General features: G+C 35.3%; 1 pseudogene; it reads right to left on the bottom strand.

Moving 5' to 3' along the window:
- Nucleotides 1-1,574: 1,574 nt before the first annotated feature.
- Nucleotides 1,575-22,308, bottom strand: LOC149197439 (putative beta-D-xylosidase 5; annotated as a pseudogene).
- Between the last annotated feature and the right edge of the window lie 2,517 nt (nt 22,309-24,825).

The following is a 24,825-nucleotide window of genomic DNA, read 5'->3' as shown; positions in this document are numbered from 1 at the left end:
TTTTATTTTTCAATCTAGGTATGCAAAGGATATATTGAAAAGGTTCAGAACAAAGAATTGTAAGTCAGTTGTAGCCCCAACTACAACTGGTACAAAACTCAGTAAGAAGTATTAAGGTTCAAATGTTGATCCAACTTTGTATACGAAATTGGTTAGAAGTCTCATATATTTGACTACGAAAATGCTTGATATAATGTTTGTTGTAAGTTTAATTTCCAGATTCTTGAAGTCTTTGAAGAGTACCCATTGGTTGGTTGGAAAAGTATCTTAAAGTATGTTGCTAGAACAATAAATTATGGTGTATTGTATACATGATATTTAGATTTTAAATTAATTGGATATATAGATAGTGATTTTCCATCGAATATTGATGACAGGAAGAGCAAATTTGGGTATATGTTCAATTTTGGCTCAAGTGCAGTAGCATGGGCATTAAAGAAACAATCCATTGTGACTTTATTACTTGTTGAGGTAGAGCATATGGCTGCAACAACATGTCAAACTATGTGGATGAAAAGAATTTTGATTGAGTTGTTACATGAACAGAAAGAATCAACTCAAATTTTCTATGACAACAAATTTGTTATTGTGCTATCACAAAATCATGTTTTTCATGAAAAAAAGAGGCATATTGATACAAGGTATCATTTCATTCGAGAATTAGTAAACAATACTGAAATTTGTATGAAGTTATGCAAATCAGAAAACCAGTTTGCAAACATGTTTACAAAACCCTTAACAAAAAATGGTTTGAAACACAAGAAAAGTATACGAGTATATATCGTATAATAACATTTCATTGTAACAAAATGTTTTGAATTTAATAACATTTTGAGATAACAACAAAAATTGTTTTTTAATAATTATGTGAGAGAGTATCAAAAATAATTATTTCACGGGTGGAGTGGCAACACCACTCCACTGCCTCAACCCACAAACATCAAAAGGCTGCTCGGCCTTAACTTGCCTAAATATGAAGGTACAGACACCACCACAACTCATGGAAATTTGAAGGTGCAAAATTATTTTTTAATCCAAATAACCGATTAAATAATTTTGCATAAATATGAGACCACGTTATAGTAGTAGTATGGGTGGTCTTCCTGTTTGGAAAATTTTGTTGGAAACTGTAGTTGTGTCTTTCATTTTTAGTCGAATTAAATTAATTTTTTTTTTTTTATTATTGGATAATTTCAAATTATACAAGCCACATAAATAAGAAAAAGAAACTGAAATTTAAAATATAAATTCATTCTATAAATTTTAATTATAACGGATTGCAAACGGATACTTTCATTGAGAATCGATTCCAATCTAGCGCTCTTCAACACAAATAATAAATTTAAATATTAAAAAAAAAAATTATCTTCAACATATACAATGAAATAAAATTATAAAAAAACTCCATGCATTCCAAGATGATGATAGACTTCCCTTAAAAATCAAAAATAAAAAATAAAATTGATTCCAATATACTCGAGGGGTCAAACATTATGGTCGTACCTTCTACCTAAAATAAATTAAATATGAAGATTTCACAATAGGATTTGAATTTTGGTTGCGTTTCAACAAAACTAAATTGAATATGGAGATAATAGAAGAGGAATTGAAATTGAGGGTTCATTTCCCACCTGCACTATGTGGTAGCCTGCTGCAAGTACCTCATAAGTTGCATTGTCGAATAAGCTCAAACTGTCACAAGCATTAACTTTTACTGAAAAGATTTCAGTGTTGTGAGCCTTCACAAACACTCTTCTGAATGCTACCAAACACTTCTCTGGAGCTCACCTGAGACCTACTGATTTGAAAATGAGATCTTAAATCAATATTAAGATATTACAGACTCATGTGCAAGAATGCCTATATTATTTAGTACAATGGATCGAAAAGATTGTGAATAATACAGACATTTCACAATTGGAAAACATAACAGTTCAACACATCAACACAATAAATATTTAAGGAGTTCACCAGACTTCCTAGTCCAACTTTCAGTGTCGACCTCTATATTATGTCTTCAAGAGCAAATTTTTACAAGTGTGAGCTCAAACCAAGTCTCCACACAACAGTGACAAAAACAATAGGGATTTACTCGAAATCTTCAAGTCTAAAAGAGTGCACAGACTATCCCTCTTGCTCTCTGACTTCTACTTTCTTTTCCACTCCTTTCTATCCTCCTTGTCTGTCATAGAGTGGTTTTAAAGCCTCTCAACCCTATTTGTTCGCCTTCCCTCTTCAGGCTCTCTAGCACCCAGTTGTTGTCCATTCAAATCACTGTTGAGCATTAAACAATCATTGCAAAACGCTTTGAGGTATGGTCGCCACCTTTTTTCCAACAGAAAGGACCAATGGTGCGGGTGAAATCCCCAAGAATACGTTTCTCTATTTACACATAGAAATACACCAAAACAGTGAGAATCTCTGCCAAGCTAGACTTCAAATGATATTGAATCCGACCTATAATCCTATTGGGTCCGTTGTTGCATCATTATCGCAAGTTGCAAGCGCCCATCTGCCATGGTCTCCTTTGTATTTCGGTTTTATAACGGAAATACACCGAATACATAGAAAAACTTGACAAAAGGCTTTATATCGAAACTCAAATTATATCAAGCCACATTTATAAACCCTTTCAGGTCCGCCTTATCGTAGGTCGCATCGGCCCTTTGTATTTGGTTCCATTCCTTCACCGATCACTGATATCGGCATATTGCATATCACAGGGTCGCGAGTCCATTAGTATCACCCCTTGTATTGTTACGATGTGATATTGTGATGCAATATATCGCAATCGCATATCACTGATCGTTATTGCACATCGATCCTTTTCTATGGTTTGAATCCTCCCTTTGTTTTGTTGCGATGTGATAAGTCGCAAATCACAGATCGCACATTCTTCAGGTCGTGGGTTAAGTCCTCCCTTTGGTAAATCTGTGATGCGATATATAATCTACGTCGTTGATCTGCGCACCTGATCAATGGTCCACGTTAATTCGCTGGATCACGATCACAATTCCCATAAGGTTGCCTCCAACATGCTCCTCTGGCCTCTGCTGATGCGATATCCCCGATTTAATTCCAACCGTTGATCTGCTTGATCCAACAACTCTGGTTCAACGATACTGCATTCTTCATTTAACTCTATTTTTCACCATTCCTTCAATGTTTTTCTTTTGCGATAGTGTTTCTGATAGTTAATATACATGAAGACTTAGAGGTTTCAAGTTCCATTTTCGATCACGCCTTCCCACTGAAAAGTTTTTGGACCATGAAAAGTTGGTTTTTAGTCATCGATCAAGTGAGGATACAGCTCCCTCACTTGTCCAATTTCTATCCATCGTTCCTTGCTTGGATTTGAACCTTTGAGCCCTATCCTCAGGTACTCAACATCCCCTCGACACGTAGTTCTTACCTTCTTGTCCAGAACTGTGTCTTCCTGTAACTCATTGAGATACTCAGGCAACAGATCCTTAATAGAAGGCAATTGACTTTGCTCTTCAGGATCTTCAATCAATGAAGGTTCATACAATCTCAAGTTTTCTATATTAACGACTAAATAGATCTACATATAAGCTGATAAATCAAGGCGAAAATCATTTTCACCAATTTTATCAAGTATCTTGAAAGGTCCATCCCTTATTGATTTTAGCTTCTTACCTTCACCTTGCATTTTGTCTTTGTCGATGTACAACCAAACTTAGTCACCTATCGGGTAATTCATTAGGCATAGATCTGACGGTAGAAGTTATGTTTAATTAAGGGTTTTTTGTCATAGAAGGTGTTGGGCTAATTTATTAACATAAATTAACACAAGTATTTAATTATCAATCCAGGTTTGTAAAACTTGGAGGCAAATCCATAGTATATGGACATAAGATATAATCAAGTTTAGAAGATAAAATTTGAAGATTTAAAGTACATATTACAAATATAAACCTATTTTAATTCTAATTCATTTATGTAATATATGAGGGAAGAGGCTCCTAACTTAAGAGAACCAAGTTGTCCTTCCCAACAATACTACTTTCATGAAGATAAATCTAAGAGCACTAATTAACAATGGTTTATGATGCAGAAGATGTAAAAGAAGAGGTTCCTAACTAAGGAGGTCCAGATTGTCCTTCTTCACAATCCTACTATATCACAATCACCATTGCTTCAAACCAAAAATGCAGAAATAACTTCAAATAAGAAATGGAGAATGAAATTCAGTTTTAGTTTAAGATCAGATAGAAGGGGAATTTAGCTTAAATTCCTGTGTGTCCCTTCATATGTAGATTAGAATTAAACCAATATTCATTCAGCAATCATCACACATCTAAATACATTTGAAACAAGAACTAATCTATGAAAACTATGAAAATTGAACCAAGAAGTGCACTTAGCTTGGTGTGGGGGCCCTCCACCCTTGCCTTGCACACTTGAAGAAATCTCAGCGACAGCAACTTCAGTAAATCAACCAAGCATGAACAACAAATTGAAATGAAACAGGTTCTTCAAATTAGCTTCAAACTCCAAAGTGTCTCAACATAAAACTATACAAAAGTTACATCCACAAGCCATCAAAGTCTTGGCTTTAAATAGAGGTTTTGTGAAACAAACTGATCTATATTATCTCTAACACTTATATCTACTCATATCCACCTCTCTAGGTCTAGATCATCCAATTCATCCCAAGAAATATGGTCAATCCCATAAAATCTCAAAACTGCTCTATTTCTTAGGGATTTTCTGGTGACTAGTCATGTTTGACCAGCCTTTATCGGGCCTAATAAAGCTTGTTTTGACCAAACCAAGTGGAGTTAGCGCAGTCCTAGTTCCCAAGCTTTCCATTCATGCATCCAACTCGATCCCAAGTGTCTTGCAAACATGTCATCCACATAGCTATTACAGGAATTTCCGATTCAGTCCAAAATTACACTTAAAACTTAATTTTCATAAAAACTTCTAGAAATTGCAAAATTAAAATTAAATACCTAAATATGCATAAAATAAATAAAAATGAGATGGATGCGATGGAAAATGGATGGAAAATATAAATATTAAATAAGTTTCCTTAAGCAAAAATAGACCAAAACTGAGGGCCAACATCTCCCCCTTGCTGATCTTCAAGCATGTCCTCGTGCTTGTTTCTTCCTTTTTACCTTTTACTTCTATACGCTGATTGGCCTGCTGATGTACCTATGGCTCTGACCCTTGAAGATGAAACTTTCTCTTGAGCTACCTGTAAAAAGATATGTATACTTTCATGTACTTCTTCTCTTTTCTTGTAGATGACATTCTTTACCTATCAATGGAAAAATTATGGCTTGGGCTATGTATTCTGGAGTGATGGAAACAAGAATGTCTCCGATGTGTGATGAGGTTTCACCATCAACATACAAATTCAAAACTTTACACTATTCCTCCTCTGATGATAAAATGCCAATATATCATTCTGGATGAGCAGCTTCAAAGAAGACAACAAATAAAACTTTAATTTTGTAATACATTCTGACACAGGATTCATGTCCCTCTCAAATTAGCAATATCAACAATTTTACTCAAAGGATCCAATATCCAATTTCTCTTACATCTCACTAAAAGAAGCAATTTTTTTATGTCTAGGCATTCACTTTCAATTTAGCCACTGGTTTACCCACGAAATCTACAAAATAGGGATCAAAAGAATCATAAAAATATCCCAAATAGAAATGAATTTGAAAAAACTGCTGGTGTGGAGCCTAGCTAGGCTCATTCTAAAGAAAACCCATGTTTTCGTTTTTCAAATTTCATTTTATTTTACTCAAAAAAAGGCAACGGAAAATAGTTTCTTTCAAAATCAAAATGCCTTTCTGGGACTGTCTAAAATTTTCATGATCATCAAATTTGAAATCAATTTCTCTCTTCAAATTCTTATTCACTATCCTACTTACCTCTTTCTGATGTTCTTTTGAAAAAAAACAATTGAATTGCAAGCTTGCTTAATTTCCTTCTAACTGCAACAATAAGTCACTGCTTTATTAAGTCATTACTCTTTGTAGAAAAGAAACAAACATTTTCCTTATTCTCTTATTCAATAACCAGTTTATGTTTTGTTCATGCAATCAATCATTCTCCTATATATACCTCTATAAAAAAACCTGAGCTCTATTTTGAAATAGAAATATATGAAGAAAACAATAGAATGAATCTATTCTTGTTTTTCTTAATATAATCTCAGACTAGTTTTTTTCACCGAGTTTAAATTGAAGCTCTATGTATATTTCAATATGCAATACTTCTCTGCCCAATAACCAATATGCAATTCTACTTAATAACAATCTCTAGCATATCCAATCGACATATGACTCTTCATTGCTCCAATGACCAATATAAACCCCCGTGCTATTTTATTTAATCAACATATGACAATTCACTGCCCAATGACCAATATAAACCATTGAACTGTTTATACAATCAACATAAGACAGTCAATGTAATTTTGGCTCTGCGTACCCAAATCTTCAAACATAAGCCCAAAATCTGTTTTTATTGACCCATTCCTTCACGCATTGAACTGAAACTTGACTGTTTGATCATAAAAACGCATGTACAGGTGTAGTTTTAGGCTCAACCAACTACATGTTTTGAAAACTTCATTCAAAATTTTCATTCATTACTTCAGCATGCAATCAAACCATAATAAACATTTTATTTCATGGAGAACCAGGATCTGTTAGATGATTTATTTTATTGTCTCCATCTCACAGTTAACAACTCATTCATTAACCTAAAGCTAGTTCCTCGTGCATTATTTGTGTAAGCAAACTCACTGTTCAATTAATCTAAAGCCATGTCATCGTGCAAACAATCAATTTCAATATGCAAACACTCTGTTTTAGATGCAAAATTGTCGATTTTATAAAGTATACCTAACTGTTGTTTAAGAAGTGGCATGATTCCTCTGTATCGTGGCCCAATTAACTGTGTTTTCCACTGTTAAACTTCATTTAAACACCCTACGGCTTTACTAATGGAAGAGTCTCAATGAATAACGGCAGTGACACATCTTAGCGGTGGTAGAAGCATTATCTTATAACTAATGTTTTCATTAAAAATAAATAAAAAATATCCCGAGATTTCCTCAAAAATATATGTTGCATTAATGAAAACGAAATCTCTCTCTCGGTCTATTCTGCTTGAGCTTACACGTCAGCTAGATCTCTTAACTTATCCCTCAGTTATCTCCACTTATTCTTCTTATCTCTCCAGGTCCTCAGCGCTCTATTTCTACCTTCGCTTCCTCTATCAAAATGTTTTACTTCCCTCAACTGCTGGCCAATGGCATCTACCGTCTTCCAAAGCCTCTCAACGGCTGTGATGGGAACAAATTTACAGTTCTGAGCTTCAACAATGGCAGAGCTCTTCTCTATTAATAAGCACAGAGTTTTTTTTTTCTGCTTGTTTCAAAACGTTTTGACTGTTTAACTATTTGGTTGTTGTCCTTTGACCGGATATCCTGCAAATTGCATACTAAATCCAAATTATTTCAACCCTATTGTCGACAATATGGTTCATTATTTTTTCATTTGAATTCAAAATTTTTTTATTATGCATTTAGCTCAGCTTATATACCTTGGCTTACATTAGATTCATTTTTGGTTGTCCTCCAATCCATTTGTGGATGTCCTACATATCAACCCTGCAATACCACATAACATATATACTATGTTTTGATTTCCACGTTGGTTGCATGAATCATGGTTTTTTTTGCACTTTTTCTACTACCTACAACTACTTGCATTCACAATTCATCCCTTCTCATTGTATTTCCACCATATGAACCATACACCCATAAATCATTTCGATTTGATTTGTTTAATGGTTTTTCCATAATGCGCATGTTTGCTATTTATTGCAATGTATTTCCATAAGTCTGCTATGATAATAGCCTTACCCCGTCATATTACGATATACTTGCCACCGTATCGTATTTCATGCATATATTACTAATAGCATTTCTTCTTATGCGCCATGATAAGGTTTAATTGTTTTGATTTGTATGCTTTGCAATATGTGCATCTCTTATATCTCCTATGTTGTTTTAACATATCGTTTTAATTTTAAAATGACCATTCAGGTCATGTTTAAAATTATTTCCATGACGCTAATTGCTTGGTTTGTTTGTGCAGGTTTCATTGCATCTTTTAATCCCTTTTGCTTAGAGGAAAAGTACTTAAGATTATATACTTAGGGTTAGGGTTATGAAATGAATATGGAATGTAGGAAATAAATATAGGATATACATAGGTAAATATAAAATGATATTTAGGGTTATGAAATGTTAGGGTTATGGAATGAATATGAAATATATGAATGGGATATATAATATAAATATAGGATTAGGTCTAAGATAATGGGTATAGGATGAGGAAAATGTGATGAATAAAAAATATGCATTCAGGTATTAACTCAATTTTAACAAAGTCTAGAAATTTCTACAAAAATTTGAATTTACAAGATCAAAATTGTGCACTTACTATACTTGTACTTCCATGATAGTATTGGATGAATGTTGTTGTTTTTTAACAATATTGGATGAAGTTGTCTTGTTCGAATATCATAGATAGATAGAAACATAGAGCTTATTTATGCTTCCTGTTCTACATTCTTCATTGATTCTAGTCCATTGATTGTTGATGTCATTCAGGTCCCTCTGCAATTGATTTCAAAAATATTTCAGGTCCCAATTGCCAACAATACAAGTTCCATCGTCAATTCAGCTGCACAACTAAGTTTCTTTTTGCAAATTCCACGTAATATATCTGTGTCTCTCTTGTTTTATGTGTTTTTTGTGTTTATATTTCTGCAATATTTTATGTATTCCATTGCTCTGTAATATATAATTATCTAACATCACCAACTTGGAAATTATGCTCGGCTCGATGCTTGCCATGTCTTACCTTGTACTTGGCTTGACTTCTTTCTAGTTGTTTCTGTACTGCCTGGTGAATTTCCTGGATTTGTTCAATGAACTTGGTTGCTTTGTCCACATCACTATGTCCATCAACTGTTATGTCTTTACCAAAGACAAAATCCAAGGGAGACTTTGGTATAAAACCAAAACAAGTCTCAAAAGAAGATCTCTGAGTAGAAGAGTGCTTGGCATGGTTGTAAGCATGCTACACATAACACAAATTCTCATCCCAAAGCTTGGGACGCATGCTACAATAACCTCTGAGCAAATAGATCATTGTCCTATTGACCACTTATGTCTGACCATCTGTTTGTGGATGAATTTTTTTTCTCTTCTTCAACCTGATGTCCATCAACTCCCATAGATTTGACCAAAACTTCCCAACGAATCGAGAATCTCGATCAGATATAATAGAAGTGGGTAACCCAAAATGAGCCCATACATTCTGAAAGAACAAATTTTCTATTTTTTCAGTTGTAACCTGCTTGTTACATGGTATCAAAATACACATTTTACTGAACCTATCCACAACAAAATACAAATAATCATGACCTTTCCTAGACTTTGGCAATCCCCCAAAAAAGTCCATGGAAACACTTTCCCAATGACGAGAAGGAATTGGAAGTGGAGTGTACAAGCCTAATTTTCTATTACTTGGTTTTCTTGTAACACACATTGTACACCCTTTGATATATCTAGAAACTATCTCATGCATTCTTGGCCAATAACAGAACCTTTGCAATTGTGCAACTGTTTTACTTACACCAAAATGACCTGATATGAGAGAAGTATGTGCTTCTCAAATTATGTTAACTCTTTTAGTTTGTGGAATGCATAACTTTCCCAAATGATATAAGAGTTTGTCATTTACATAATAATCCAATTCTTTCACTTGCTTGCCATGACTTAAAGTTGCATATACATCTTTAAAATATTCATGTTGAGCATATTGTTCAATGTAACTTTCATGCATTACTGAGTTATGCTTAAGTATAGTAGATACATTTATGATTGGTCTTAATAACATGTCTGCAAGCTTATTGTGTATGCCCTTCTTATATCTGATGACAAGAAGAAATTTCTGTAGAAAACCCATCCACCTATAATGTCTTGATTGTTGCAATTTAGTTTGTTAGTGCAAATATTGAAGTGGTTGATGATCTGTATGTATGATTGTTTCTTTGCCCATTAGGTAATGTTTCCACCTTTTCACCCTTTCTACTCATACATACAATTATTTAACATATGTGGGATAATTAAATACTGCAGAAGTAAATGTCTCAGAATGATAGCATATGGGTTTTCTGTGTTGCATCAATATTGCTCACATGGCATAGTCAATGGCATCTGTCTTAATCTCAAATGGATGTTGAAGATGTGGCAGTGCTAGTACTGGTGATGTACTGATTTTCTCTTTTAAGGTGTTGAAGGCTTTCTATTCTTTGCCTCCCCACTTAAACACATGTGTCAATCCTGTTAAAGCATGTAATGGAGTTGCAATCAAAGAAAATTTAGCAATAAACTTTCTCCAGTATTGTGTTGCCCCTAGGAAACTCCTAACCTCTGTAGTAGATTTGGGTTTAGGTCAGTTCACAATGACTTCAACCTTAGAGGGATCTATCTTCAATTCACCACCCCCTACAATATAACCCAAATAATTTAAAGATGTTCTGCCAAATTCACATTTTGACAGTTTTAAATAGAGATTTTCTCTTTTTAAAACATCTAAAGTTTGCTCCACATGCTTTACATGGCCTTCCCATGTCTTACTAAAACCAAAAATGTCATCTAAATAAACAATTACAAAATCATCAATAAATGGTCTAATTACATCGTTCATAACTCTCATAAATGTAGCAGGACCATTAGTTAAGCCAAAAGGCATAACCAATCATTCATATAGTCCTTTCTTTGTCTTGAAAGTAGTATTCCATGCATCTTGTGCTGCAACTCTAACCTGATGATAACCACTTCGCAAGTCTAACTTAGAAAAGTAAACTGCTTCTTTCAGTTGATCTAATAAATCATCAATACGAGTAAGAGGATAACAATTCTTGATCATTATTTTCTTTAGCGCTCTATAATCAATGCACATTCTCCACAAACCATCTTTCTTTCTCACCAGCACGATCAGAGATCCACATGGTGATGTGCTTGGTCGTATAAACCCTTTATCGAGAAACTCCTATACCTACTTCTTTATCTTTGCATTTGCTAAAGCAGACAACTTGTACATTCCAATGTTAAGTAATGGAGCATCTTGCTACAAATAAATATCATGTACTATTTCCCACTTGGGTGGAAGACCTTTTGGTTCTTCAAATAAGATATCATATTCTGAAACAACTTTAACTAAATCAGCTTTCTATTTAGAATCACAACCTTCAAATGCATTGGATTTTTCAAGATCCTTTGTCTTTACAACTATTAGTAAAAATTGCTTACTTGAATTCACAATTCTTTTCATCTGTCCTGAGTTTATGAGAGAATAGTTATCTTTGAGTTTATAAGCTCTTACAATATATTCCATTCCATCTTTAGTGAGTTGATACTTATTCTCAGCTTTATATAAAATAGTTTTCCTATCATACAAGTATGGACCTCTCAAAACAATACCACATATATCCAATGGAACTATATCAAACTCAACCTCATCTACAAATGTTGATCCAATAACAAACCTAAGTTTATATTGTCTCATTACTTGTAGCTTTGTTTTATCACACACCCAACCTAATGGATATGGCTTGTCATGAGGTTTTGTTTGTAATCCCAACTTCTTTACAATTGTTTTGGAAATCAAATTTACTTGTGATCCACTATCAAACAAAGTATCAATCTTATTGTGCTTGGAAATTACTCTAATTGAAAAAGCTCATTTCTTTCCCTCTCATTACTTTCATTATCAACAGATTGTGCAGAATTACTTGTGGATGGTTCAAAATCTCTACCTTTAATACCTATTGCTGTAACTATTATTTCATCGCCTGAATTTGATCCCAAGTCCTACTGAATAGCATCAACATTCCTTTTCTTCTTTCCACCAAACTTCTTAGGTTTCAGTTCTAGATGCAAAAACCAATAGTGTGCCTCATCGTGTCCTTCTTTCTTGTAATGAGTGCATGAAGGTTTATCCTTCTTTACAGTGTTTGATTTCCTCTCCTTCCATTTTAGTTTCTTATTTTCCTTGCTCTTGCTTACAGAATATTTAGATGAACCCCAAACCTATGGGTTTACATTCTTACCTCTAGCTTCTAGATGTGTGGCTTGGACTGATACATCATCTAAGCTAGTGGGATTAAACATAAGAATAGTATGTTTTAAATAGCTATGAAGACCACCTATATGCTTCAATAAAGTCTCAGGTGAATCTAATGATATAACTAGAGTTAAAGCTCTCTTTCTGAATTCCTGAGTATAAATTTGTACACTCTGACCCTTCAATTGACGAAGAGTTTTCCAACTCATCATTTCCTACTGCATGTAAGCTAAAGGATAGAATTTCTTTTTGATAGTAGAAACAAATTCATTCCAAGTAGAAATGATTTTACCATGTTTTTGCGGATCAGTTTGTGTCTTGCCTTCCCACCATACTAGTGCAGTTCCTCCAAGTCGAAGGCTAGCCAGCTGAATCTTCATCCTTTCTGAATCAACATTCTATACCCAGCAATATACATCAATTTGTCTTATCCAATTATCTAGGTTTTCTACATTGAGTTCTCCATCATAAATTGGAAAATCAAACTTCACATCGAATTTGATTAAAGAATTTTTCTTCTTCTTCTTAGAAGAGCTAGAAGATGATGAGGATGACGAAGGTGATGATGGAAGAGATGGTGGAGGAGGTATTTCTCCTTTTCCTTTGCCTTCTGGAGGGGAAACTAGAAAAGGTTCCTTCACTCCTTGGTCTGGGGTAGGTGTTGCAGTGCTTTCACCTCGACCCTTCTTAAACTCCATATACTTCTCTTCCACCATGGCTTGCATGGCCATAAGATTGTCGATGAACTGAGATTATAATCCCAATGGAGTGTCTTCTACCATTTTTCTCTGAGAAAAGACTCTTCCAATCTCTCGATTGGCCTCAACAAGTTATCCTTCTCCTAGTCCGAGCTTTAATCTAGTTAGCATTCAAAATCCAGCACAAGCTTGTCTAACCTTAACAAAAACCAAAACCAAATTCTTTGATACCACTTGATCTGAAATGAGATCTTAAATCAATATTAAGGTATTACAAACTCATGTGCAGGAATTCCTATATTATTTAGTGCAATGGATCAAAACGATTGAAAATAATAGAAACATTTAACAATTGGAAAACATAACAGTTAAACACATCAACACAGTAGATATTCAAGGAGTTCACCAAACTTCCTAGCTACGTCTCCTGGTTCAGCTTTCAATGTCGACCTCTATATTATGTCTTCAAGAGAAGATCCTTTCAAGTGTGAGCTCAAACCTAGTCTCAACAAAATGGTGACAAAAACAACAGGGATTTACTCGAAATCCTCAAGTCTAAAAGAGTGCACAGACTCTCCCTCTTGCTCTTTGTCTTCTACTTTCTCTTCCGCTCCCTTCTGTCCTCTTTGTCTGCCATAGAGTGGTTTTTAAGCCTCTCAGCCTTATTTGTTCGCCTTCCCTCTTCGGGCTCTCTAGCTCCTGGCCTGTATCTGTTCAAATCCCTATTGAACATTAAACAATTATTGCAAAACGCTCTGAGGTATGGTGGCCACCTGTTTTCCAACGGAAAGGACAACTGGCGTGGGTGAAATCCCCGGGAATACGTTTCTTTGTTTACACATAGAAATACGCCAAAACAGTGAGAATTTCTGCCAAGCCGGACTTCAAATGATATTGAATCTGACCTATAATCCTATCGGGTCTATTGTTGCATCACTATCGCAAGTCGCAAGCACCCATCCGCCATGGTCACCTTTGTATTTTGGTTTTATAACGGAAATACACTAAATACATAGAAAAACCCGACAAAAGGCTTTATATCAGAACTCAAATTATATTAAGCCGCATCTATAAACCCTTTCGGGTCTGCCTTATTGCAGGTCACATTGGCCCTTTGTATTTGGTTACATTCCTCCGCCGATTGCGATATCAGCGTATCGCCTATCGCGGGGTCGTGGTTCCATTAGTATCACCCCTTGTATCATTGCGATGCTATATTGTGATGCAGTATATCGCTATCACATATCGTCAATCGCTATCGCCCATTAGCCCTTTGTTATGCTCGGGTCCTCCCTTTGTTTCGTTGCGATGCGATAAGTCACAAATCGCATATCACATGGTCTTCGAGCCTGCAGGTTAAGTCCTCCCTTTGGTAAAATCTGCGATGCAATATATAATCTCCGCCATTTATCTGCGTGCTCGATCAATGGTCCACGTTCAGTTGCTGGATCATGATCCCAATTCCCATAAGGTTGTCTCCGATATGCTCCACTGGTCTCCACTGATGCAATATCTTTGATTTAATCCCAACCGTTGATCTGGCTAATCCAACGACTCTGGCTCAACGATACTGCATTTTTCGTTTAACTTTGTTTTCCACCATTCCTTCATTGTTTCTCTTCTATGATAGTGTTTCCGATAGTTAATATACATGAAGACTTAGAGGTTTCAAGATACATTTTGGATCACCTATAGGAAGAACAATGTAGACCAGAACAACATCACTGCCAGCTATGTTACCTCTTTTCTTCACTTCAATATCAATCTCTATGTCCAATCCTAGCCACGCTTCTGTTGAATCCTCTACATGAATATACTCACAAGCATATGCAACAAGATCCACAACTTGAAACAGAGAGTAGAATTTCTTATTCTTGGCCAAGGGCACTCTCAATATTGTTCTGATAAACAATGAAACTAAAAAGTGGAGCAAAGATTGCTCTTCTCAATGTTCTGAAAGACTAAATAGGTTACATTGTAAACATCAATAATAAATTACTGAAGTAAAAATCGACACGTATGGAGTAGAACTCAAGTAATACTAAGCTTCTTATGACACCTAACAAACAAGAAACCAATTAAGATGACACCTAACCAACAACTAACTAACAGTGAGATTAATATCTCAGCATCCCCTCCTAATCTCATTTGTTACATGTAGTGACACTTATAATGCCAAGTTGTTTTTTTTTAAAGTCAAATACATTATTGCCCAATGGCTTTGTGAAAATATCTGATAGTTGATCTTTGGAACCACAAAAGGAAAGTTTTATGTCCTCATCATTGACAAGCTCTTGGATGAAATGAAAACGAGTGTCAATGTGATTGCTCTTTTTGTGGAATACATGATTTTTTGATAAGGAAATAATTGAACTGTTATCATAGTAGATTGGAGTTGGCTCCTTCTAAATATTTGAAATATCTTTCAATAATATTCTTAACCACACAACTTGACAAGTTGTTGAATTTGCTGCTACATATTTTGCCTCTGCAAAAGATATTGAAACAATTGATTGTTTCTTGGATGCCCATGAAATCAGATTGGTTCCAAGATGAAAAACATACCCTGAGGTGCTTTTGCGATCATCTAAATGCACAACATAATCATTGTTTGTATAACTTGAAAGTGAACAATTTTTAGAATGTGTATAAAACAAACCATAATCTATTGTCCCAGCAATATATCTTAAGATCCTTTTTGCAACCTTCCAATGAGAAATCTTAGGTGACTACATAAACTTGGAAACAAAACTTGCTGCAAACATAATATGAGGTCTAGTTGAAGTGAGATATAACAAGCTACCAACTAGACTTTCATACAATCTGGAATCAACTGGTGGTGCCACATCTTCTTTTCTTAGTTTTGTGCCTTGAGCAATTGGTGTATCTACAAGTTTGCAATTTGTCATTCTAAATGTTTTGATGATATCACTGGCATATTTTGGTTGACCGACAAAAAATCCATTAGAAGATTGGTGAATTTCAATGACTAAGAAGTATTTCATCACTCCTAGATCTGTCATATCAAACTCTTTTTGCACTGTTGCTTTGAAATCTTCTAACATCATATTTCCTATATAAAGAAGGCCATCTACATAAAGGCATATTATCAAAATTTTACCTTCATGCATTTTGGGATACAAAGTTGGTTCATGATTGCTTCTAAAAAAACTACCTTTTATGAGATAGGTGTTAATGCGACTGTACCAAGCTCTTGGAGCTTGTTTCAAACCATACAAGGCTTTCTTCAATCTGTATACCTTATGTTGCTATCCTGGAACTTCAAAACCAGGAGGCTGATCTACATAAACTTCTTCCTGCAATATACCATTTAGGAAAGCAGATTTTACATCAAGCTGATAGACTTTCCATTTGTGCTGAGCTGTTGTGGACAAAATGGTTCTGACAGTGTCTAACCTTGCTACTGGAGCAAAGGTTTCACCATAGTCAACACCAAACTGTTGTGAGAATCCTTTGGCAACCAACCTTGCCTTATGTTTCTCAATTTCTCCTTTTTCATTCAGCTTGGTCTTATATACCCATTTTACACCAATTCTGGTTTTGTCTCTTGGAAGATCAACTAATTCCCAAGTCTGATTCTTCTCTATGGCAACAATTTCTTGGTTCATTGCTTCTACCCAATGCTTTTCTTTAATTGCTTCTTCAAAATGAGTTGGTTGAGATGAAAGAAATGCAAACATATTATGTTGGTCAAATTCATGCTCCTGCTCATATATTTATCTGATGCTTCTTATTTTCTGATTGTCTTATGAAGATGTTGAATCACTAGTGGATTCACTGCTTGAAGATGTACCATTTTCAGAATGGTATGGATCTTTAACCTACAATCTAGGTGGCTGTGGTGGATAAAAAGTCTGACTTGAAGATTCATCAACTTGATTAGAGCAAGATTTATTTTCAAAAAAAAATACATCTCTATTAAAAACAAACTTCTTTGTAACTAGATTATAAATTTTGTAGGACTTTGACTGCTCACTATAGCCTATGAAAATACATTTTTCACTCCTATCATCAAGCTTCTTTCTTAGCTTCTCAGGAACATGTGAAAAACTACCAATCCAAAAATTCTAAAGTGAGATACATTTACCTTTTTACCATCCCATGCTTCTTGAGGAACTGTATCTTGGAGAGTTACTATTGGAGATCTATTGAGAACATACACTGTTGTCGAAACTACTTCAACCCAATAATTATTTGACAACTTCTTCTCACGAAGCATACATCTGGCCATGTTCATGATTGACTAATTTTTCCTTTCTACTACTCCATTCTGCTGTGGAGTATATATTGTTGTGTTTTGCATTATGATTCCTTGCTGTTGACAAAATGCTTTGAAGTGATTAGATTTGTACTCTCCTCCTCTGTCGAATTTGAGTACTTTCAAAGACTTTCCACTCTGCTTTTTTGCTTCTTCTTTGAATTCTTTGAACCTTGAGAATGTATCTGATTTGTTTTTGAGAAAATACACCCATGTCTTCTTGTTATAATCATCAATGAATGTCAGAAAATAAAAACTACCACCAATAGACTGTGTCTGCATTGGGCCACATATATCTGAATGGACAAGCTCTAAAGGCTCTTTTGCTCTAGAGGAAGATGTGGGAAAGTTGTCTCTTTTATGCTTGGACAAAACACAAATTTCACAATTACAATCTTTCTCATTCATAGTAGGGAGACCAATGACTATTGACTGTTTCTGAAGCTGACTTAGACTTTTGAATGGTATGTGACCATATCTAGAATGCCATAGCTGAGACTCATCTATTCTTGACACATTGTGTACAAAAGACTGTGAAAGATTTTGACTTCTAAGAGTCAAAGGAAACATCATATTCTTGGTTTTTTCAACCTTTGCTATCAGTCTTCTATTGGGAGGTTTGTTATAGATATAACATGTGTTCCCTTGAAATATTACATCATAACCATGTTCCATGAGTTGTCCTACACTAATGAGGTTATGCTTCAGATTTGGAATATAATAAACATCAAGAATGTATTTCTGTTGATTCTTTTTAGTAAGAATAGGAACAATATCTTTTCCTTCAACTTTAATGCAAGAACGATCTCCATGAATAATTTTTGATGTTATGGAAGCATCAAGATAACAAAGTAGATTTTTGTCACCTGTCATATGATTGTTGCAGCGACTGTCTAACAACCGAAGATCGTTGTTGTGAGTGTCTTCTGAAAGATTGCATGAAAAAAACATTGTTTCAGAGGATTCCCATTCATTGTTGGAGAGATGGACATTGCCTCTGTGTTGATCTAACTGTTTCTTTTTGCATTCATTTTCATAATTCCCAAACTTCTTGCAATAATAACAATGGACATTATATTTGCTCCAAGGCCTGCTTCTTTGAGTTTGATTTTGTGGAGATATCCATCGCTCTACTGCATGATGATGTTCTGTTCTACCTTTGCTTCGGCCTCTGCCTCGCTTATTGTGCCTTTATATCCTCTGCCTTTGCCTCTGCGAAAAGAGAGTTACGCTTTGAAAGCTTGTTCCATGGAATCTTCTATCAAGTTGAGTCTTGTTTTCTGTGCTAGAAGTGATCCAGTCAATTATTTTACTGAGAAATTTGTAAGATCTTTGGATTCCAAAATGGTTGTTACAACCATATCATATTTCTTGGGCAGACTTCGAAGGACTTTCTGAACAATTTTCTCATCTGAAATGGTTTCACCGATGAGCTTGATTTGATTGACTATTCCCACAACTCTTGTCATGAACTGATCCACATTTTCTGTGTTAGTCATCTTTAGGGTTTCGAACTGTGATCTCAATGTCTATAATTTCACTATCTTCACTGTATCATTACCTTGATATGCAACTTTCAAGATTTCCCAAGCTTCATGTGTTGTGGATGCGCCTGTTATCTTGTCGAAAATAGAGTCATCCACTGAGTTTTGAATCCAACATTTGGCTCTGTGTTCTTTATTTTTGAGTTCATTCACTACATTCCTCTGATTATTAGTCATGGCCACCCATGCTTCTTGAGTCGGCTCTACATATGCAATCTGAAGTGTATCCCAACACTCTTGGGCTTGCAGGAACGTCGTCATTCTCAAAACCAAAACTCATAATTTTTGCCAAACAAAATCGGGATCTCTGGCAAAGCACTCATGGAAGCCATTTCCTTGAATGTAAAATGTCCACCTTTTCTTTTAAATCTCCTTTAAAAAATCCTTTTCCTTTCAAAATTTTTATAAAAAAACTTACAAAATTTCTTACATTTACTTCTTAAAAAAAATTAAAATAATATCAAAATTTTCTAAAATTAAAAACTTAATAAAAAATACAAACCCACTGCACCTCTTTCTTTCCAAACTTTTATTTAAAAAAACTTGAAAAAAATATCAAACCCTTTCCTTTTTTTTTTAATAAACTCTTTTAAAAAAAACTTTTCCACTTCATGAATACCTCGTATTCTCACGACGGCATATCAATATCATAAAGTTTATTTCATGAACTATGCCAACTTTTTGAAATGAAGCACATAAAAGAAAATACCTGTGACCTCATGAAAAATATTTGAATCTAGTTTTACCTTAATTTGCTGCAACAGATTTTGGCTAACGCCCAACGCCCTTTCCGAGGCTCTGTGGCCACGTTGAGAGAAAATGCTAACGCCCTTTTCGAGGCTCTGTGGCCAGGTGTGAGAGAAAACGCCGCAAGTTTTTTGAAATTAACGCGTTATCTTGCTGTGGTGTTGAGCGTTAGTAACACTAACGCTTTCTAGGATTTCTGCGTTGCATTAGTACGCTCTTTTCAATGTAGTGTGAATTTCTGCGCTGCAGTAGTACGCTCTCTTTAATGATGTAGGCTGCGTTAACATGCTAAAAAATTCTGAAAAAAAATTTGATTTGGAATTGATTATTTTTAATCAGTTTCCTTTTCCCTTCCTGTAGTTGGTTTTTTTTGGTTCTTTTGCTGCTCTCTCAAAGAGGTTTAGTCTTTGTATTTAATCATGTTGCTGCTCTCTTACTGAGTCTTATGTAAACTTGTTTATCTGTTGCTCTCAAGGAGTCTTACACAGGCTGCACTTATGTAAACTAGTTTTTCTGATGCTCTCAAGGAGTCTTACACGGGCTGCACTCTGAACAAAGAATGAAACTGAAAAATGAAGCAGAGATTTTTTCAATATTCTGAAAAACTAAATATATTGAAAAATGAAGCAGAGATTTTCTCAAATAAAACTGGCACCTAGAGAGTAAAATTCAAGTAAGACTAAGTTTCACCCAAAAAAATCAATTAAGATGACCCCTAATCAACAACCAACCAACTAACTAACATGTCAACATATTCAACATATTCGTCGGGAATGAGATATTATCAGATATGTAAAATTAGTGTTACTAAGACCATAGCCGAAAGGATACACTGTGTCGCCCTTGTAAAATCTATATGTTCTTCCCGGGTATCCACTTGAATTGACTCGCAAGTGCATATCTGCCATGCTAATCTGGATACCAAGTCATGGGAAGGCGACCACCTGCATGGATATAATAATTAAATGTCATGTAAAAATAATGGCTCTGCTTGAGTCAATTGTCGCTGAGTCTCTGAATCATGAGAAAGAAATCTCCTACCCAACAAGAGGGGTCAATAATTACATGAAAAAACCCAATTTTTTTTTCTAAAAAACTGGATATTTATGTGTAGTACCTGGATTATATGCTCCACAGATGACTTGAGCTATGGCATCTCCTTCCCCTTGGGAAGGATATCCAGCCCACAGAATCCCTGAAACTTGGTCTAAATTTTTGGCAAAACTAACATCAACTCCACCTCCAGACATGATAACCATTATAACTGGTCCTTTGGAAGCACTGGTCACTGAAGTTACAAGTTCCATTTGATATCCAGGTAACAATAGACTCTCTATCATGTGATTCTGCCTCTTGCTTTAGACCTAACCCCACAACCAGAATAGTTGCATCAGCCTATTTGGCAGCCTTTACTGCTGCAGGTAACAATCCTGAACCGTTACATGCCACGTCGAAGCATCCAGGTCGATATACAGCATTAGCGTATTTTCCCAACCCATGTACAGGTAGGGTGTATTGACAAGGTATCCCTGCAATGCAACACCATATCATTACCATACCCTTAATAATTTCACTCCCAAAACTTCATAAATCTAGAGGTATCAACTGTAATTCAAATGAAGGAGAACTAAAAATGTACCTGGATAGTTGCCTATCATAGGTTTTGTGGCATCAGCATGGGGTCCAATCACAGCCAAATTTTTAATCTCATTTGTTGATAGGGGCAGCGATCCTTTTTTACAAGAACTATACCTTCGCCGGCTGCTTCAACAGCTAACTCTTGATTTTGAGCAGTGCAGACGTCTTTGGGCCCCAGATTGGCATAATGCTCATCTACTTCAAAGAAAGCTAATGTCATCAGAACGATATACATATTTATCAAAGCTTTATCCATATCCGATTCCTTGGCCTTTACTTGCAGCAACTTTCAATTTCCCAGATGAGGGATCGGGGTGATTCGGTCATTTTTAAGTGGATGGCAGATTTCCTGAATATTCTGGCATCTTTTAAATGTGGTCATTTTTAACAACACTCATGTCTGTCAGATCCCAAAATATTCCAAGAATCTGCAATTGACTTAAGCTCACGCAAGTGATCTTACAGACCCTGACATAGTTCAGGGCATACCTACCAACAACAAAAGGGTCTTCAGGGCATACCTACCAACAACAAAAGGGTCTTCGCCCGGAGTTTCTAGGGCACGACCCCATCTTGGATCTCTTAAAACGTTAATGTTAGGACTCCAATATGTCAATCCTGCTAAGCCAACGTTGTGCATGGCTCGCGCTTCAGTGGACACCACCTGCATTCAACGCTATTCTATCCAATTCAAAGTCTTATTTGTCATCCCAAAGAATATCCTTTCAAAAATAACCCAGAACTGAAATTTTTGATTGGCCACTGGGTGCTGAACAATTAGTATTTACCTCTCCAATGGTTCTCCATAGAGTTTCATTAAAAGAAGCAGCTGTTAAAATGACAAGAGAGAAGCTCGTTGCAGAAGGTACAGACCCTTCAAATTTGACACCAGGACCAGTGTTAGACACTCCGTGCAATGCCTCTGACCACCATTCGTATTTGGGAATTCCAAGCCTCTGCACTCCAGAAGTGCTGCTACCCATCTGGCCAACTTTCTCGGCCAAAGTTAACCTACTCACCAAGTCTTTTGCACGCTCTAAAAATGGCAAAGATTTATCACAGAATGGCAAATCCTTGATATTCAAGCCCAAGGCCTGATACTTCGAAGGATCACACACATATTCAGCAGATGCCGCTGTGGCGTAATCAGCCCATCCAAGTACAACAGTAACAATTAAGAACGCAGCCATATAATTCCGAGCCATTGTCAAAACTGAATGACTAGCTTTTCTAAATATCAAACACTCAATTCAAAAACAGAGATTCAAAACACGCCCAGCAACAATGATAATCTGAGAAATCCTACCATTTGGAGCTCAATATATAGATTTTAATTCTGATAACTCCAGCACCTTATCTGGCTAGTACCAGTAACAAAATGATTTGAACCGTTAATTTTATCAAAATTTTATACTCCATGAACACTGTTTTTGTAAAGTACATCAGGCACTTCAACGCTCAGAATTTATCCAGAATTTATGCTTCAACTAATATCTTTTAACCATGTGGAAGCATGCATTCTTAATCTTTGGGACAATCTTGAAGCAAAACTGCAGACTTAACCAAGTAGGTAGCATTTCTTGCCAATATTTTCGGATAACGTTCATGACAAACGTAAAGAAAAATTGAACCGTGAAATGTTCCCGCGTGAGGAAGTTCGGAAACATTAGTCTAATTTTTTTCACCATTCTGAGTCTTCTACGTGGAATTTTTCCATGGGACTAATCCCTCCTTTCATATAACTTTCTTTTAATTCAAAATATATATATCCCATAACACTATAGAGGATCTCTCAAAGTACAGCTAATGTTTGATCCTAATCGTGCACACTCAATGCTTCGTCTTCCCTAAATATGTTGGGAAAACTTTTCCATTAGTGATGTCCTTTTCTAAATACTTCAAATCAAGGATACTTGGCCTCCATGGAGAGTACCAAATCTCTAGCTAAAAAGGAACATATCCACCTCTAATAAATTGCTAGATCAAACAACGGAATCTAACATTTAATGGAGAGAAAGTGTACTTGATCTTTAATTCCAGTGATTACTTTGCTAATATTTATAAATACATTTAATATATTTATAAAGACATTTAATATAAGGTAAAGATATTAGGAACAATTGAACAAGAACCGCATGCACTACATGTCATATCCAAAACAGAAAAATCCACAAAGAAAACAATAAGAGAATCTTCGAAAATGAAAGATGTTCAACTTAAATAAAAAAATTGTGAGAAAGTGATAAGGAACAAAGAGAGTGGCATTAGATCCAAGCTCACTTTTAAGATAGATTCAAGTATACATAAAATAAGGCATCGATAATTCATTTTGAAGCCAAATACTATTATGAGGCACTATATGGATCATTATTAAGGTACAAGATTCTTCAATACTATTTGGTTTTCATCATGGGATTCAGAGGATTTGAAATTTTTTTTTTTTATACAGAATATAGAAAAACAGTTCAAAGATCGTTCAAATTATTTGGAATGAAGGTCATCCTTCGACTTATTTTTATTTATCTTTATTTTTGAGGAGTTTTTATCCTTAAAAAAAAAATATGAGTTTTTTTCTTAAAAAATAAATATGGATAAATTTAATTTTATTAAACTTTGTTATTTTATCATGTTATTATATATAAAAGTTGAAACTTGAAAAAAAAAATTGAAATCATTGATGCAGGTCTACCCTGCAAACCCAGAATCTTTACTCTTCTCATGCATATAAAAACGCATTCCCAAATTCAACATCCGCCTATGACTCGAAGTCTGGCAACCTCATCATTGTTATATGTGGAAGCTTCTTTTTAAATCCCTCATTATGGTTATAAACCCATTGCACAGCAAAATCATGTATCAAACTCTCAATCCGATCAACATTCACATATGGCTGGATTCTAAAATCAAAGTTCAATAAAAAAAGAATGTGCCCATGCTTTAAAAGCTCAACCTGGCAAATTCATACCCCACACATCGACCTTTGGCTTCTCGTCATCTCCATTGGATGCTCTCTGGCTCTGCACCGAAACAGAGTTCTGCAAACTCACCACAGAATCGCTCAGTAGCTGAGACCTTCACTGTTCAACGCCTTCGATTTGACAATCAAATTGGGTTTTTAAAACCACACTGTCCTTTGTTTGTAGACCTGTGCTCTACGCATAAATCTGTATTAAATACTACCGGTTATAACAGCAAACTACCAAAACTCCTTAACGACCAATCCAACAAACGATCGATGGCTATACATATTCATTTATCACAGCAAAGAACCAAACCCCATATCAATCGACACAACAAACAATCGATGGCTATCACATGCGCATCGATTTCTTTTTGCCAAAACGATTCTGTTCAGCGTTTAACAAAATCGGTTACAGATTTTTTTTAACCAGTGCTATTCTCAGATACACCACCAATTTCGAATGTATAACCACGGAATATACTCACACCAATCAACGATTCCACGCAGGGAAAAAAAACACTTACAGTTTACAGATGAGACATATACTGTTAAGAACCGATTTACTCAGAGGTTACTCCTGCGTACATTCCAGAACTAACTCCATGTGCAGAATCTCATCACAAAGGTTATTAAAACCAAACATATTCATACAAAATCGAATTCAACAATGTGCATATGGCTCAAAAGTCAAATTCTTCATAGATAAAAACAACAATTACAAAGAGCCTCTTGTTCATGGCCAGATATTCAAAATCCATGG

Source organism: Pinus tabuliformis, chromosome 2_2 (assembly GCF_031772625.1).
Source record: "Pinus tabuliformis cultivar Carrire ecotype Pingquan chromosome 2_2, CPIR1, whole genome shotgun sequence".
NCBI classification, from domain to species: domain Eukaryota; kingdom Viridiplantae; phylum Streptophyta; class Pinopsida; order Pinales; family Pinaceae; genus Pinus; species Pinus tabuliformis.
This window is presented reverse-complemented; position numbering and strand designations above follow the sequence as displayed.